Source organism: Myxine glutinosa, chromosome 1 (genome assembly GCF_964187855.1).
Source record: "Myxine glutinosa chromosome 1, kmMyxGlut1.1, whole genome shotgun sequence".
Classification (NCBI taxonomy): Eukaryota; Metazoa; Chordata; class Myxini; order Myxiniformes; family Myxinidae; genus Myxine; species Myxine glutinosa.
The window spans coordinates 271,627,479-271,643,113 of record NC_136261.1 but is presented as its reverse complement, the minus strand read 5'-3'; the positions used below and the strand labels follow the sequence as shown (position 1 = coordinate 271,643,113).

General features: G+C 46.6%; 1 protein-coding gene across 2 annotated transcripts in view; it reads right to left on the bottom strand.

Moving 5' to 3' along the window:
* The window catches only part of LOC137437459 (zinc finger protein 385D), a 952,094-nt gene that overhangs the window by 352,681 nt on the left and 583,778 nt on the right, over positions 1 to 15,635 (bottom strand). The gene's annotated exons all lie outside the window — the stretch shown is intronic.

Below are 15,635 nucleotides of genomic sequence, written 5' to 3'. Positions count from 1 at the left end.
TCGAAAAATTCGAGCTTTCATTCAGTAAAGGTTAAATGGGGTAAGTCGTTTGAATAAATCTGGTTTGGACATATTTTCAGTTTGGATATATATATATATATATATATATATATATATATATATATATATATATATTTATATATATATACTGAAACGCAAAAGAAACTTACCACCTTTGAAACCTTTAAATATCAACAATAACACTGCGTGTAGTAAATGTGTGAACTTATTTGTGGACAATAGTGTCCTCACTGTCAGACAAAACGGTCACGGATGGTCACTTGAACCTTCAATGGTCACTTCATAGCACAGCTGTTGAACAGCCGTTTTGACTGTCAGTGATTAGCCAAGGGGTACGGGATGATTTGAATGAGCTGCACGTGATGTCTTGATATTGGCTTTAAAAAGGCCAGTGCAAAATGGGCATTTCAATCAACATGCCACGATTGTCAAGGGATCAACGGCAGCATGCCCTGGGCATGCTGCAAGGCGGACTGAGCTACCGTACAAACCAACAATTGCTAATTGAAACATTGGCATTTTATTGATGACATGTCAAGTTTTTGACCAAGATACACCATCTCATCAGTTTGTTCTACAGTACAGAACAGCACAGGGTGCAATGTCAGTCCCCTTTCAATAGCGTGTGTGGCAGGTAGCTCAGTCCGCCTTGCAGCAATCCCAGGGCACGCTGCCGTTGATCCCTTGACAATCGTGGCATGTTGATTGAAATGCCCATTTTGCACTGGCCTTTTTAAAGCCAATATCAAGACATCACTTGCAGCTCATTAAAATCATCCCGTACCCCTTGGCTAATCACTGACAGTCAAAACGGCTGTTCAACAGCTGTGCTATGAAGTGACCATTGAAGGTTCAAGTGACCATCCGTGACCGTTTTGTCTGACAGTGAGGACACTATTGTCCACAAATAAGTTCACACATTTACTACACGCAGTGTTATTGTTGATATTTAAAGGTTTCAAAGGTGGTAAGTTTCTTTTGCGTTTCAGTATATATATATATATACTAGCTTGGCTCGGCTCGCTGTGCTCACCTCACCAAGCGTCGTTACTGAGGAACGGGCTTATTTTAGCTGAGGATAATAACTGTACCTGAGTTGCTGTGTTGTCATTATCTACACCAATCATAATACAAACAATTATTTTGCACAAATGTATTTGTTGTGTTTGTGATATTACACACGAAATTTGCATTTACAGTCACGTGAAAAAGTAAGTACACCCCATGTAAAGTTTTGACTTTTTCAACATATTTCAAGATACAGCTATTTCATCTTCATTTCAACAATATTGATAGATTAAGGTGATACAATATAACAAATATAATGAAACATTTACATTTTGTAGTCCATTGTATAATTTAAATAAACATAAATGCAAATTTCACATGTGCAAATATTAAGTACACCCCTACATTTATCACTACTTCAAATACCTAAAATTACAGCCAAACATGTCTTCTGGTACTGTGGCCAAATAGCTCTACCTTTGACTAATCTGTCCAGAGCACATTGTTCCAGAAGTGCTGGTCTTTGCCTCGGTGTTCATTGGCAAACTTTAGTCTTGCCCTGATGTTCTTTCTGGACAGCAAAGGTTTCCTCCTGGCACACCTCCCATGGAGATCAAATTTGTGCAGCCTCTTTCTAATGGTAGACTCGTGCACTTTGACTTTAAGAGTGGCAAGAGCTACCTGTGGGTTCCCTGATGACATTCTGGGGTTCTTAGAGACTTCTTTTAGCATCTTGCGGTCTGCTCTCGGGCTGACCTTGATGGGGCGGCCTGGCCTGAACAAGTTGGCAGTTGTTTGGAATCTTCTCCACTTGTAGATGATCTTCCGGACAGTCAAATGATTGATTTCAAATTGTTTGGAGATCTTTTTACATCCCTTCCCAGACTCGTAGGCATCTATAACCTTCTTTCTGAAGGCCTCAGAGAGCTCTTTTGATCTAGGCATGGTGACGCCGCACACTTCAACAACAAAGAGCAAACCAAACTAAATGTCTGAGGTTTCAATAAGACAGGTTCCTCCAAGATCCTCTCTAACGATGATCTAATCATTTGTACCTGAGCTTGTGCACCTGATTCTAATTTTAGGTATTTGAAGTAGTGAAAAATGTAGGGGTTTACTTACTTTTTCCACATGCGAAATTTGCATTTATGTTTATTTAAATTATACAATGGACTACAAAATGTAAATGTTTCATGATACTTGTTATATTATATCACCTTTATCAATCATTATTGTTGAAAGGAAGATCAAATAGCTGTATGTTGAAATATGTTGAAAAAGTCAAAATTTTACATGGGGTGTACTTACTTTTTCACGTGACTGTATGTTTATTTAAATTATACAATGGATGACAAAATGTAAATGTTTCATGATATTTATGATATTATATCACCTTTATCTATCAATATTGTTGAAAGGAAGATCAAATAGCTGTATGTTGAAATATGTTGAAAAAGTCAAAACTTTACATGGGGTGTACTTAATTTTTCACGTGACTGTATGTATCTATCTATCTATCTGTCTATCGATATATCTATATATCTATAAATCTATCTATCTGTCTATCTATATAATCTACATATCTATATGTCTATATATCTATCTATCTGTATGTATGCATATATATATATACATACATATGTATATATACATATATATATATATATATATATATATATATATATATATATATATATATATATATATATATATATATATATATATATATATATATATACAGACTTGCCATTTAATATGGAATATTTTTTTTGTGGGGGTGAACTTACTGTTCAAGATGACTTAGAACCAAAACTTCATTGGAATTATGTTGAAACTATTCTAGATTTTGTTAATGTGACCTTTAAAAGAAACAAAAACCACATTTGACATTTCGAAGCAAATAGATTGATCCTTGAAAGTGATGTAAACTGATATCGAACTCAATTCATGGACAGTACTGTATTAAACTTCTGTACGTTTTCCAGAAGTATCTCTTTATTTTGCACATTAGCCAAAAAAAATTGAACAAAAACAAAAGCTAAATTATGACTGGGATTACGGACAGTAAAATTACAGTTCAGTACTTCGTGTAACCCACACGAGCATTCAGGAGAGCACATACACGTCGAGGCATGCTGTTCACGAGATTTGCCAAGGTTTGGACAGGAATCGCTTGCCATGCACTGACAATAATATGCTGCAATTCACGCACAGAGGTCGGCTGCTGGTCCAAGTGGTCGATTTGACGCGTTAATTCTGCCCACAAGTTCTCTATCGGATTAATATCCGGGGACATGGTAGGCCACTCCATATGCTCTACACCACGGTAAGCAAGAAAGTGTTGGATCATGCGAGCACGATGAGGCCATGCATTGTCATCTTGGAAGACAAAGTTTCCTCGAAAGGCTGCACGAGCAAATGGAAGCAATGTTTCTTCCAGAATGACCCTGTACTTGAACTGGTTCAGGTTTCCATTCAGAACAACCAGGTCAGTTTTGCCCCCTGCATGAAAAGCAGCCCAAACGGTCACCCCACCACCTCCAGCTTGGACTCTTGACACTATACAATCTTCATTGTGGGCTTCATGCACTTGTCTGCGCACTCGGACGCGGCCATCTTGACGATAGACCAGAAATCTGGACTCGTCACTGAAGGTCATGTGATTCCAGTGTCCTGGCTGCCATTGACGGTGCTCTCTGGCCCACTGCAATCGGCGCTGGCTGTGTTGTCTGGTCAGGCGTCGCTTTCTCAGGGGACGCCTGTCACGATAGCCTTCTTGAACCAGTCGTTGGTTGACTAGCCTTCTGGATACAGGCACATTTGTCAGTTGCTGCCACTTAGCCCGAAGCTGATTAGCTGACTTGGTTCGGCCATTGCAGACTAACCGGTGCAGCTGGCGATCATCTCTCCTTGTGGTTCTGCGTGGACGTCCTGGCCTCGGTATTGGAGTAGGGACACCCCTCTGAGCATTTCTTTTCAGGATCTTTGACACCTGACCTTGAGTGATGCCATACTCCTGAGCAATAGCACGCTGTTTCATGCCAGAATTTCGTAAAGCGACCACTCCATGACAAACAGCATTGTCAAGTTGACGGATCATCTCCAGAGGAAGCGGCAATAACTTTTGTAGATGTGCAGCAGTTGTTTTCCACGAATACAGAATGCAACAACGCTTATATACCCGATTGTGAAGCCAATCGTCAAATGTACCTGTCCTTACATTTTGTCACGCCACCTGTGATATAATCCTGTTATTGACTTCTTGCTGCGAAAGACAATCAGTGACATGGTTCTTTCAACAAAGACATCACCGAAGGGTAAAAGAAACTCACCAGATTGATACACCGAGTTCAGAAAGTAAACCCGTCAAGAAAAAAAAAATTCCCCATTAAATGCCAAGGCTGTATATATAAGAACCCACACAAGTAACATCATTAAAGGTTAAAGGTTGCACCCCAGAGATAGGCCACATGCAACACGTAGGTCACCTTAGGACGGTAGTTATTTCTTAGTATGTGTTTAGATAAGGCCATGTCCAGTAGTTGCATCTGCGTTGTGTTAAACAAATAAGAGTAGGCCCTTTTCGTTCATTTGGCAGCCTACCTCCAAGCGACGCCATTAAGCGCTCTTCAGTCTGTGCCCCATTGGCCCTCCCAATTTGTTACGCTCCTTGGCCAGCAGCCTTCGCTGCCCTTGGGCTTCCGCTCAAACCAGCCCAAAAGCCATGAGCTGAGGCCCGAAAAGGGGGCGGAGCGCAAGGATGGAGGTGCGGCTATGTCAAACAGCCATCAAGGCGGAGCCGGTAAGCCATCACCAGCCAATCAGGGCTAAGGTGAAATCGCCTGACCGGGCGTAGTTGGGGTTTCGAGAGCGTTTGCTGGTTTGGCTTATAAAAGCACGCGCACAAAAGCCCCCGGAAGGACTGTGCGGAGAGGACTTATGCAGCAGCGCTCATTACAAAGGACTCGAGAGAACTTATCATGGTTGAGAGGACTTGAGGGGGCGAGCGCGGTGTTGAGAGGACTCGTGCCAAGAGAGAGAGTGGAGAGGAGATGGTAAAAGGACTCTTTGGAGAGCGCGCTAAAGAACAGCGTTACAACGACTTATTGCAAGAACTCGCGTTATGAGCCTTGATCGAGGCGGCTGCAATTGGAAGGACGTGTGTGAAAAGCGCTTCGTATAACCGCCAGTTTACCGACCTTCCCCTGTATAATTGTCCGCTCGCGCCTATGCTACGTGGAGAGCTGTTTGCCGTCCACCATCATTGCCTGGTACGGGTCGAGGACCGGAGCCGGACCGGAGCCTGAACGCCATCGCCGGACCTTCCACCCTACCTTCGTCATCCCTGTGTGAGTGAATCTGAGTGATCCGGCCCGTGTCCAGTGAATAGAATAAGACTGTTATTAAGGCTGCCCTGTGTACTTTTTCTTCCTCTTTCCTTGTACATTCTTTTGTTTCCTCTTATTTGTACATTGTTAATAAATTACTTGTTCTTTCTGGTTTCCTCTTAATCCGATCGTCCTAGTCTTTTCTGAATTGGGTAAGCATGGCACGATTAGGAACAGCTATAATCGGGTCTAGTCCTTGTTAACAGCTCGGGTCGCGGATTGCTATCCGCTCGGCATATTCAATCAATATCCGTGATTCGAGCGGGAGTTATTTCCTTGCTTCACGGTCGGTGTTAGTACTTAGGTAATAGGACTAAATTCGACCAACAACCCTATTTAACACCGACCGGAAGGAACGTGATAACTTCGGGATCGCGTCGGCCAGATAAAAGACAAGGGGATTAACCCCCCCTTGATAAGGGGAGAGCCGACATCGGAGATCCGCATCAATTGGTGTCTGGGAGTGGGATTTGAGACCCGAACCAAAATTTTTATCCTTTGGACAAATTTGGTCAAAATTACGAGCGGCCGAAATTTTTATTAACACCTAATTTTTAAATCGTGCCATGGTAGCCAAGTCGATCGGATGCCGGTGGGGGTAGATGAGGAGGAGTTAGAGTTAACCTAGGACCCCCGGAAAGAAGTGGGACAATTGGGAAGAATGGAAAAGAGATTGAAGAGGGTGCAGCAGTAGGGGTTGCAGACGAGCAAAATGGCGGCGCCTCGCACATGGCGACGAGGGCCGTGCCGGCTGCACAAATGGGGGGGATGGATATGCAAAACCACATTGCGCAGCTACAGGCAGCCATAAAAATGGAGATGGCAAAGAACAGTGAGCAATTGAAAAATGATATGGGAAACCAAATTGGGGGATTGAGTATGGAGATGGGAGAAATGAGGGCCGATAGTAGTCAATTGGGAAATCAGATTGGGGGATTAGACAGCAAATTTGGGGGATTCGACAGCAAATTTGGGGGATTAGAAAGCAAATTGGGGGGATTCGGAAGCAAATTGGGGGGCCAGTTGAAGGACGTGGGTGGCCAAGCCAGAGAAATAAACGAGGGGTTAACGGGGTTTGGAAACAGAGTGGGTGGCCAGATAAAAAAGATGGGGAAAGACATTGACCGCAGGTCGAGCGGGAAAGGCACACGGGTATGCGACGGGGTAGCGCGACTTGAGAAGCGCGGGGAAAGCGAAGTTGAGCAAAGCACAGCCGGGTGGACCGGGATAGAAATCGCGACACGGGGTCTGGGAAAGATGACGACCGCCGCAGTAGAAGGGAAATTTTTATTAGCGCCAGCGGTCGTCGAGGAAAAAGAGAATGAAATAATTATAGTGGAAATTGGGGTTAAGGAGACGGCGGACTTAGAAGAGCAATCACGGGAGGAACAGATGGAATATGTGCAAAGTCTGTGTTCGCATCATGAGGCCGTACTTCCTAACCCAAATGAAAGTTTGCAGCTGCGTGTGGAGAAAAGAATCCCAAAGGTAAGCCGGGCTGTATATGGTGCGAAAAGGTTTGGCGCGAAAGAATTTTTCGCGCGCTTGGGATCCCGGCAGCACCCGGGCGCTCGTAGGAGGTCCGTGGTGCGCTGTGTGAGAGCGAATGGCGCGCGGGTAAGGAAAAAATGTGCACCGAAGCGCGGTGTGTAACAGGAGAGTGTGAAAGTGAGGGTGAGTGCACAACAGAGTGTGAAAGTGGGAGTGAGTGTGACCAAGAGTGTGCAATGGTTGTAGAGAGTGTGCAGGAGTGCACACCAGAGCGCGTTGGAGAGGGTGTGTGAGAGTGCACACCAGAGCGCATGAGTGGGTGTAAGCAGGAGTGCACACCAGTGAGTGTTACGGAGTACGTAACGGAGGAGAGTGCGCCAGGGTGTGCACAAGAATGTGCATGAGAAGAGTGCACAACAGAGTGTGTGGAAAGCACGTGTGCACCTGGTTGTGCGGTAAGGGAGTGCGTGGAAGAGAAGTGTGTAACAGAGTGTGCACGGGAGAATGCAGTAATAGAATGCACGGAGTGTATGGAGACGCCTCGATTTGTGAGTATGGGAAGAGTCGCGTATGGATGTGAGAATGCGACTTGAGCATCGACGCTGACCGGGGCAACGCTTAGGCCGATGTATAGCCGACGCGAGCTCTCGGGGCGTGGTGTTCTTTGTGTGCTGCGGGGGCCGGCGGGGATCGTTGCCGCGGCGCTCTTGCATGGAGCGCCATGCACGATTCGGGCCGGGTCCCGCCCTGTATGGTCGGTGCCGCGTCGTAGCGGCGACCGGCACGATTCCGGGGGAGAAAGGCCAGGTCGGACCTTCGCCCCCTGGTGGGCGCGGTGCTCCGACGGGGGGAGGTTGGGTCATTGGGCCGGAGACCGAAAGGCTCCGCGCCGGGATGGCGCCTGGAACCTCGGCCCGAGTATGCCTCCTCCCCAGAATTGAAAATGCCGGACGGACCCAATCAACAGGAGACTGACCATCCACATACATTGCTCGGCTTTGCGAAGCCGAGCAGCGAGAATGTATTCCCGCACGAGAGGCTCATAGTTCAGAGAACGGATAGTGATAGTGATGGCGAATGGTATACGGTGTAGTGGGATGGTAGATCTACCATCCCTCACATCATATTTTTGGGGGCAAAGGGGCTATAGACTTATGGGGTTTGGCAGTGTGAACTAGCCAGGGCGGGCTAGGATAATTGATAGGATTTAGAGATGACTTTAGGAGACCGAGAATTAAGTAGAGACATTGTACAAGTAGCGTGGACGTAGTCAGATTAGGTGGATGATAATGACGAGGGATGTGCTAGTATAAGGGAAGACGGGAAGCACTAGTATTAGAGGGAGTAGATAGTTAGATGATGCTGTGTGTATGAGCTGTAGGATGCGCTTTAGACGCAAATGAGGCATTGCGAATGAGAGTCCTGGTGGTGCTGGTGAGCAAATGAGGCAATGCTGGTGAATGATGTGTGTGTGTGTGTGTGAAAGTGTATGAGTAGAGTATTGAGGATGTGTGTAATGGCGATGAGTGCATTGACTTGCATAGGGTGTAAGTGGGAAACAGGTGTGTGAGTACAAGGGTGTGCAAGTGGAGAATAGTGCTATGGAATAAATGGTGTGGAGTAAATGGTGTGTGGAATGAGTGGGGTGGAGTGCATGGTGCGAAGTAGTGAATGGGGGGAGGATGGACCCCTTCACGAATACCCAGGGAGGGCAGTTTAAAGTTAGGTAGGGGGAGTAGGTAAATTGTTTGGATATTGACATCTATGGTGTGAGTAGTAGCAACGTGGTGCTTGCAGGGGTGCATGAGTATGTGGAATGGCTGGGCGTGTGGCTTATTTGGTGCGTGTGGTTATTGGGGCACTCCGCCACTGGTAGTCTGTCGGCCTCAGTCTGTCGGCCAGGTGAGGCCGCAGGTCGGCTCTGGGAGCCAGGTAGAGTCAGTGTTCAGAGTTAGAGTTCAGCAGGGCCCGAGGATCCTAAGGAGAGGACCCAGGTAGCCCAATGCCAGAGGGGGCATTAGGGGGTAAGAGCCAGGGAGGGCCTTCCCCAGTTAGGTCATGTGAAAGAGCATGGCAAGCTCGGGTGGCGACTTCAGTGGCGGAGGTGTGCAGGTAGGTAGACCTGCTGGTAGAGCCACATGACCCAGCCCCGAAATTGTGCGAGGGCACAGAGAGAAAAATTGGGGGAGTGAGACCCCAAATTGGGAGGCACCACAGTATGGTCAATGGGAATTGGTTTTTAGAACCACATAGTGTAAAGTGGCCAATGGATTGGCAGGGCAAGACCCCGGGTAGTTTAAAAGAGATAATGTCATTTAGAAGGATAGTTAGGAGGAAAATCTCTTCGCACCATCCACATCCACTCACCGAGGTGACAGGACTCCACACCAGATTTTGTGAACGTTTGGATGGTAAAGATGCATCATGACGGAGTTTGACATTGTGTGTTATTCCATCCCTTCCTTCTTGGGAGGGATTGGAGACGAATTCGGTTTAGGGGAGATATGGGAGACAAGACGGTAGTGACGAATTTGTAAATTCTGTAAATAAGGGGAAGGGCAAGGGTAGTGTAGATTGACATGGGGGTGACGTACGAGTAGGGACGAGCTTTCTCAGCTCGCTCTCCCGCGCCCTTCATGTCGCATTGCCTTGTTATGGTGGGTACCCTTGCGCCCTTGCCCCCCGCTAACCTCTGCTTTGTCTTCCTCCCCACTCATGGACCATGGTCTTTTGTGAGGGGAGTGTGCAGGAGACCTGAGTGGTGCGGCCACACTCTGTGCTGCAACCTGCTGCTGCCTGCCTGCCTGCACCGGTACACCATATGGACCACACATTCTGTGGCCTGGCACCTTTGCTGGGACAGACCATTGCTGCCAGCAGCATCTTGCTTGCGGACCACTGTGTTTTAAGTGGCATCAATGCCATGCAGGCGGACCACCTACGCTGGCCCTGCTGGCCAAATAAAAAGCGGACGCGGGTTGTGCCCTTTATATTATTCCGGTGTGCCAGGAAGAAAGAGCTCCAAGTTGTCATGGCACACAGAAGAAGAAAATGCAGCCAAGATCCATCGGCCCAGCAGCCAAGCACAAGACATCATCATTCATTAATTATTGAAATGTTTTTAGTGCATTTTGGTTCTGGTGCTTTTCGTGCATTTATTTATTATGGTGCATTTATTGGTACATATGGGTGTATGGTGTATTGGTGCAGTGCAGTGCAATGGTGTTTCCTCTTTTCAAAATTTCTCCTTCTTTTTCCCACAAAAGACAGGTCCTGGGTTATAATGTAAATAATTAGTTCGTGTCTTGTAAATAACATGCTCCCCACCAGCTTTATGTGTAGTTTGAGAATAAATCCATAATTCGGTTAATTAGGGGCGTGATTCAGTTAGGTAGTACACAACGCAGCAGGTGGGACATATCTAGTGTTAAAACTGTCGCACTCAGGGTGTAGGGTAAATGTAGAGGGAAAGGACACCTAAGAGTCACATGTAGTTGTAAAAGTAGTCCTGACCCAGGTATTGGTTCGGCTCGGGACAAGCCTGGCAAACTGAGGGGTACAGTGTTGCGGTTTTGAGAACCCACACAAGTAACATCATTAAAGGTTAAAGGTTGCACCCCATAGATAGGCCACATGCAACACGTAGGTCACTTTAGGACGGTAGTTATTTCTTAGTATGTGTTTGGATAAGGCCATGTCCAGTAGTTGCATCTGCGTTGTGTCAAACAAATAAGAGTAGGCCCCTTTCATTCATTTGGCAGCCTCCCTCCAAGCGACGCCATTAAGCGCTCTTCAGTCTGTGCCCCATCGGCCCTCCCAATTCGTTATGCTCCTTGGCCAGCAGCCTTCGCTGCCCTTGGGCTTCCACTCGGACCAGCCCAAAAGCCACGAGGTGAGGCCCGAAAAGGGGGCGGAGCGCAAGGATGGAGGTGCGGCCACGTCAAACAGCCATCAAGGCGGAGCCGGTAAGCCATCACCAGCCAATCAGGGCTAAGGTGAGATCGCCTGACCGGGCGTGGTTGGGGCTTCGAGAGCGTTCGCGGGCTTGGCTTATAAAAGCGCGTGCACAAAAGCCCTCGGAAGGACTGTGCAGAGAGGACTTACGCAGCAGCGCTCATTAGAAAGGACTCGAGATAACTTATCGTGCTTGAGAGGACTTGAGGGGGCGAGCGCGTTGTTGAGAGGACTCGTGCCAAGAGAGAGAGTGGAGAGGAGATGGTAAAAGGACTCGTTGGAGAGCACGCTAAAGAACGGCGTTACAACGACTTATTGCAAGAACTTGCGTTATGAGCCTTGATCGAGGCGGCTGCAATTGGAAGGACGTGTGTGAAAAGCGCTTCGTATAACCTCCAGTTTACCGACCTTCCCCTGTATAATTGTCCGCTCACGCCTACGCTAAGCGGAGAGCTGTCTGCCATCCACCATAATCGCCTGGTACGGGTCGAGGACTGGAGCTGGACCGGAGCCTGAACGCCATCGCCGGACCTTCCACCCTATCTTCGTCATCCCCGTGTGAGTGAATCTGAGAGTGATCAGGCCCGTGTCCAGGGAATAGAATAAGACTTTTATTAAGGCTGCCCTGTGTACTTTTTCTTCCTCTTTCCTTGTACATTCTTTCGTTTCCTCTTCTTTGTACATTGTTAATAAATTACTTGTTCTTTCTGGTTTCCTCTTAATCCGATCGTCCTAGTCTTTTCTCAATTGGGTAAGCGTGGCACGATTAGGAACCGCTATAATCGGGTCTAGTCCTTGTTAACAGCTCGGGTCGCGGATTGCAATCCGCTCCACATATTCAATCAATATCAGTGATTCGAGCGGGTGTTATTTCCTTGCTTCACGGTCGGTGTTAGTACTTAGGTAATAGGACTAAATTCGAACAACAACCCTATTTAACACCGACCGGAAGGAACGTGATAACTTCGGGATCGCGTCGGCCAGATAAAAGACAAGGGGATTAACCCCCCCTTGATAAGGGGAGAGCCGCCGATGTCGGAGATCCGCAACAATATATATATATATATATATGTATATATATATATATATATATATATATATATATATATATATATACACTAGCAGAAGTACCCGGCATTGCCGGGCGGGGGAGGGGAACGGGGGGGAGGGGAGGAGAGGGGGGGGGGAGGGGAGAAGAGGGGGGGCGGGAGAAGAGGGGGGAGGGGGAGGGGGAGAGGGGAAGGGGAGGAGAGGGGGGGGAGGGTGATACAGACTTGGCATTTAATATGGAATATTTTTTTTGTGGGGGTGAACTTACTTTTCAAGATGACTTAGAACCAAAAGTTCATTGGAATTATGTTGAAATTATTCTAGATTTTGTTAATGTGACCTTTAAAAGAAAAAAACCACATTTGACATTTCGAAGCAAATAAATTGATCCTTGAAAGTGATGTAAACTGATATCGAACTCAATTCACGGACAGTACTGTGTTAAACTTCTGTACGTTTTCCAGAAGTATCTCTTTATTTTGCACATTAGCCAAAAAAAAATTCAACAAAAACAAAAGCTAAATTATGACTGGGATTACGGACAGTAAAATTACAATTCAGTACTTCGTGGAACCCCCACGAGCATTCAGGAGAGCACGTACACGTTAAGGCATGCTGTTCATGAGATTTGCCAAGTTTTGGACAGGAATCGCTTGCCATGCAGTGACAATAGCCTGCTGCAATTCACGCACAGAGGTCGGCTGCTGGTCCAAGTGGTCGATTTGACGCGTTAATTCTTCCCACAAGTTCTCTATCGGATTCATATCCGGGGACATGGCAGGCCACTCCATTTGCTCTCCACCACGGTCAGCAAGAAAGTGTTGGATCATGCGAGCACGATGAGGCCGTGCATTGTCATCTTGGAAGACAAAATTTCCTCGAAAGGCTGCACGAGCAAATGGAAGCAATGTTTCTTCCAGAATGACCCTGTACTTGAACTGGTTCAGGTTTCCATTCAGAACAACCAGGACAGTTTTTCCCCCTGCATGAAAAGCAGCCCAAACGGTCACCTCACCACCTCCAGCTTGGACACTTAGCACTATACAACCTGTAGACCCCGTAATGACATTCTGGGGTTCTTAGAGACTTCTTTCAGCATCTTGCGGTCTGCTCTCGGGCTGAACTTGCTGGGGCGGCTTGGCCTGAACAGGTTGGCAGTTGTTTGGAATCTTCTCCACTTGTAGATGATCTTCCGGATGGTCGAATGATTTATTTCAAATTGTTTGGAGATCTTTTTAAATCCCTTCCCAGACTCGTAGGCATCTATAACCTTCTTTCTGAAGGCCTCAGAGAGCTCTTTTGATCTAGGCATGTTGACGCCACACACTTCAACAACAAAGAGCAAATGAAACTGAATGTCTGAGGTTTAAATAAGACAGGTTCCTCCAAGATCCTCTCTAACGATGTTCTAATCATTTGCACCTGAGCTGGTGCACCTGATTCTAATTTTAGGTATTTGAAGTAGTGATAAATGTAGGGGTGTACTTACTTTTTCCACATGCGAAATTTACATTTATGTTTATTTAAATTATGCAATGGGTGACAAAATGTAAATGTTTCATGATCATTTGTTATATTATGTTGCCTTCATCTATCAATATTGTTGAAATGAAGATCAAATAGCTGCATGTTGAAATATGTTGAAAATGTCAAATCTTTCCATGGGGTGTACTTACTTTTTCACGTGACTGAACATCTCGCTGTCTGATAATATGGACCAACTTCAATCTACCCATCCCAACTCTCTCTTCCTCATATGTGGTGATTTCAATTGTCACCATGCCAGTTGGCTGGGTGTGGGTACCTCTCTCACCAGCCATGGCTCTATAGCAAAGGACTTCTGCGACTCACTGGGACTGACACAATCTGTCAATTTCCCGACCCGGATCTCAGTCAACGGAGCATCTTCTCTTCTGGACTTGGTTATGACTAACTTCCCTGAAAATGTCTGCTGCTCTTCTTCTGCTCCAATCGGCTCATCTGATCATGTGCTTGTTAAAGTGGACATCTCTCTGACCATTCTCAGAGAGCCTCCTGTTACGGAGTCCTCTACAATCTCCTGGTCTCGGTAACCTCCGAACCCCGAGAGGAACCCCAGCAGAAAAATATGTTACCCTGTGTTGAAAATCAATTGTGAAACCACACCAATGATTATAAATGAACAAAATTGTATTAGAAATCACACACAGGAATAACGGGATAACAGATGGCCATTAAGAGTGCACTCTATATATATCTTATATAAAGTCAAGTGACTCACTGCTCTGCCAGCAAATGAACGGACACTCCTCAATGTCTCTATGACTTTCCCAAGGCGAATGGGATTCGCTCCAGCGGTCGATGGAACGAAATCTGGTCGAAGCCCGAATCTCGCTCTCCGGTCGATATCCGAAGCGTGTAAAGTGGGAAAGGGTGCTCTTCCCGCCAAACTGTACAACGGCGCCCTCCAGAGGTGCACCTTCACCGCTCCCTCAGCAAACCGCAACATAATTGGAGATGAAGCGGTCGCACCCACTCATCCCTGACAGACGGTAGGATGTTGGGGGTGAAGATGACATGAAGCAAACGTTCACAGGTGTCCGAAGCATGGGGTTCAAAATGGCCGACGGCTCTGGCTTGAGCCGATGCGACGAGGCAAGGAATCGTCGGAATCTCAGCGCCCCAAATCTGTCTACGCAGATTTCTCCACTCCAGCTAATATTCTTATCGCCGGATGTCCCTTCCAGGAACTCAAAATCCCCTCGTGGCTGTCGGCAAACCTGGCTCGTTACGGAGCGCTGACGTCATGCGTCCTCTCCAACTTGGTTCGCCCTGCTTCTTCCTCTTCATCTCATTCTTCTCATTCGGTTTCCTGTTTCACTTACAGTTATCCTTTTTAACTTTTGATAACCGTTCGTGAATAATAAACCGTTTGCGAATAATAATAACACATAAGATCAGCAACATGTCAAGTGGGTGAAAACCACAATAACGGAAGTTACGAATCCGTAACACTCCTCAGCGTCGACGATTCTGGCATTTCACTTAGGCCAACTGGCACGGTCTTCAAGCAGCCATAAATCATCTGGACTGGTCTCCCATCTCTACCGCATCTGACATCAACTCATCCTGGGAATTCTTCCAAAGTAAATTGCTCTCTCTCATGCACAGATTTATCCCATCTCGTCTTCAGTTGTCATACCCTTCCTCCCGTCCATGGTACACAGAATCTTGTGGTGAGGCTGTTGCCCAGAAACAACTTGCTTTAGTCTCCTTGAAAGCAAATCCAACGGAAGGTAATCTCATTTCCTTTCACAAAGCCCGAAACAAGTGTGTGTCCACCCTCAGGAGAGCCAGGAAACAATATCTCTCTGTTCTCAAGATGGAACTCTCTGATCTGTCTCCCTATTCCAAATCCTGGTGGTGTCTGGTCAAATCTGTTTCTGGTGTTTGTTCCCCCTCCATCCCCTCCCTCACCTCAAACGGCTACATGGCTGACTCCGCACGTGAAAAAGCTGAATGCCTCAACTCTGTGTTTGCCTCTAAATCTTGTGTCCCAAACCCATCCCTCTCTGTACCCACCGTACCCAGTCGTACCCAGCTGCTCCTGGACTCTGTGTCCTTTCCTCCTGACAAGGTGGAAAAGTTTCTGTTAACCCTCGACTCTGATTCTGCAACTGGACCTGACGGCATCAGCCCACGGGTCTTAAAATCCTGTTCTTCCGCTCTTTTACTCCCTCTCTC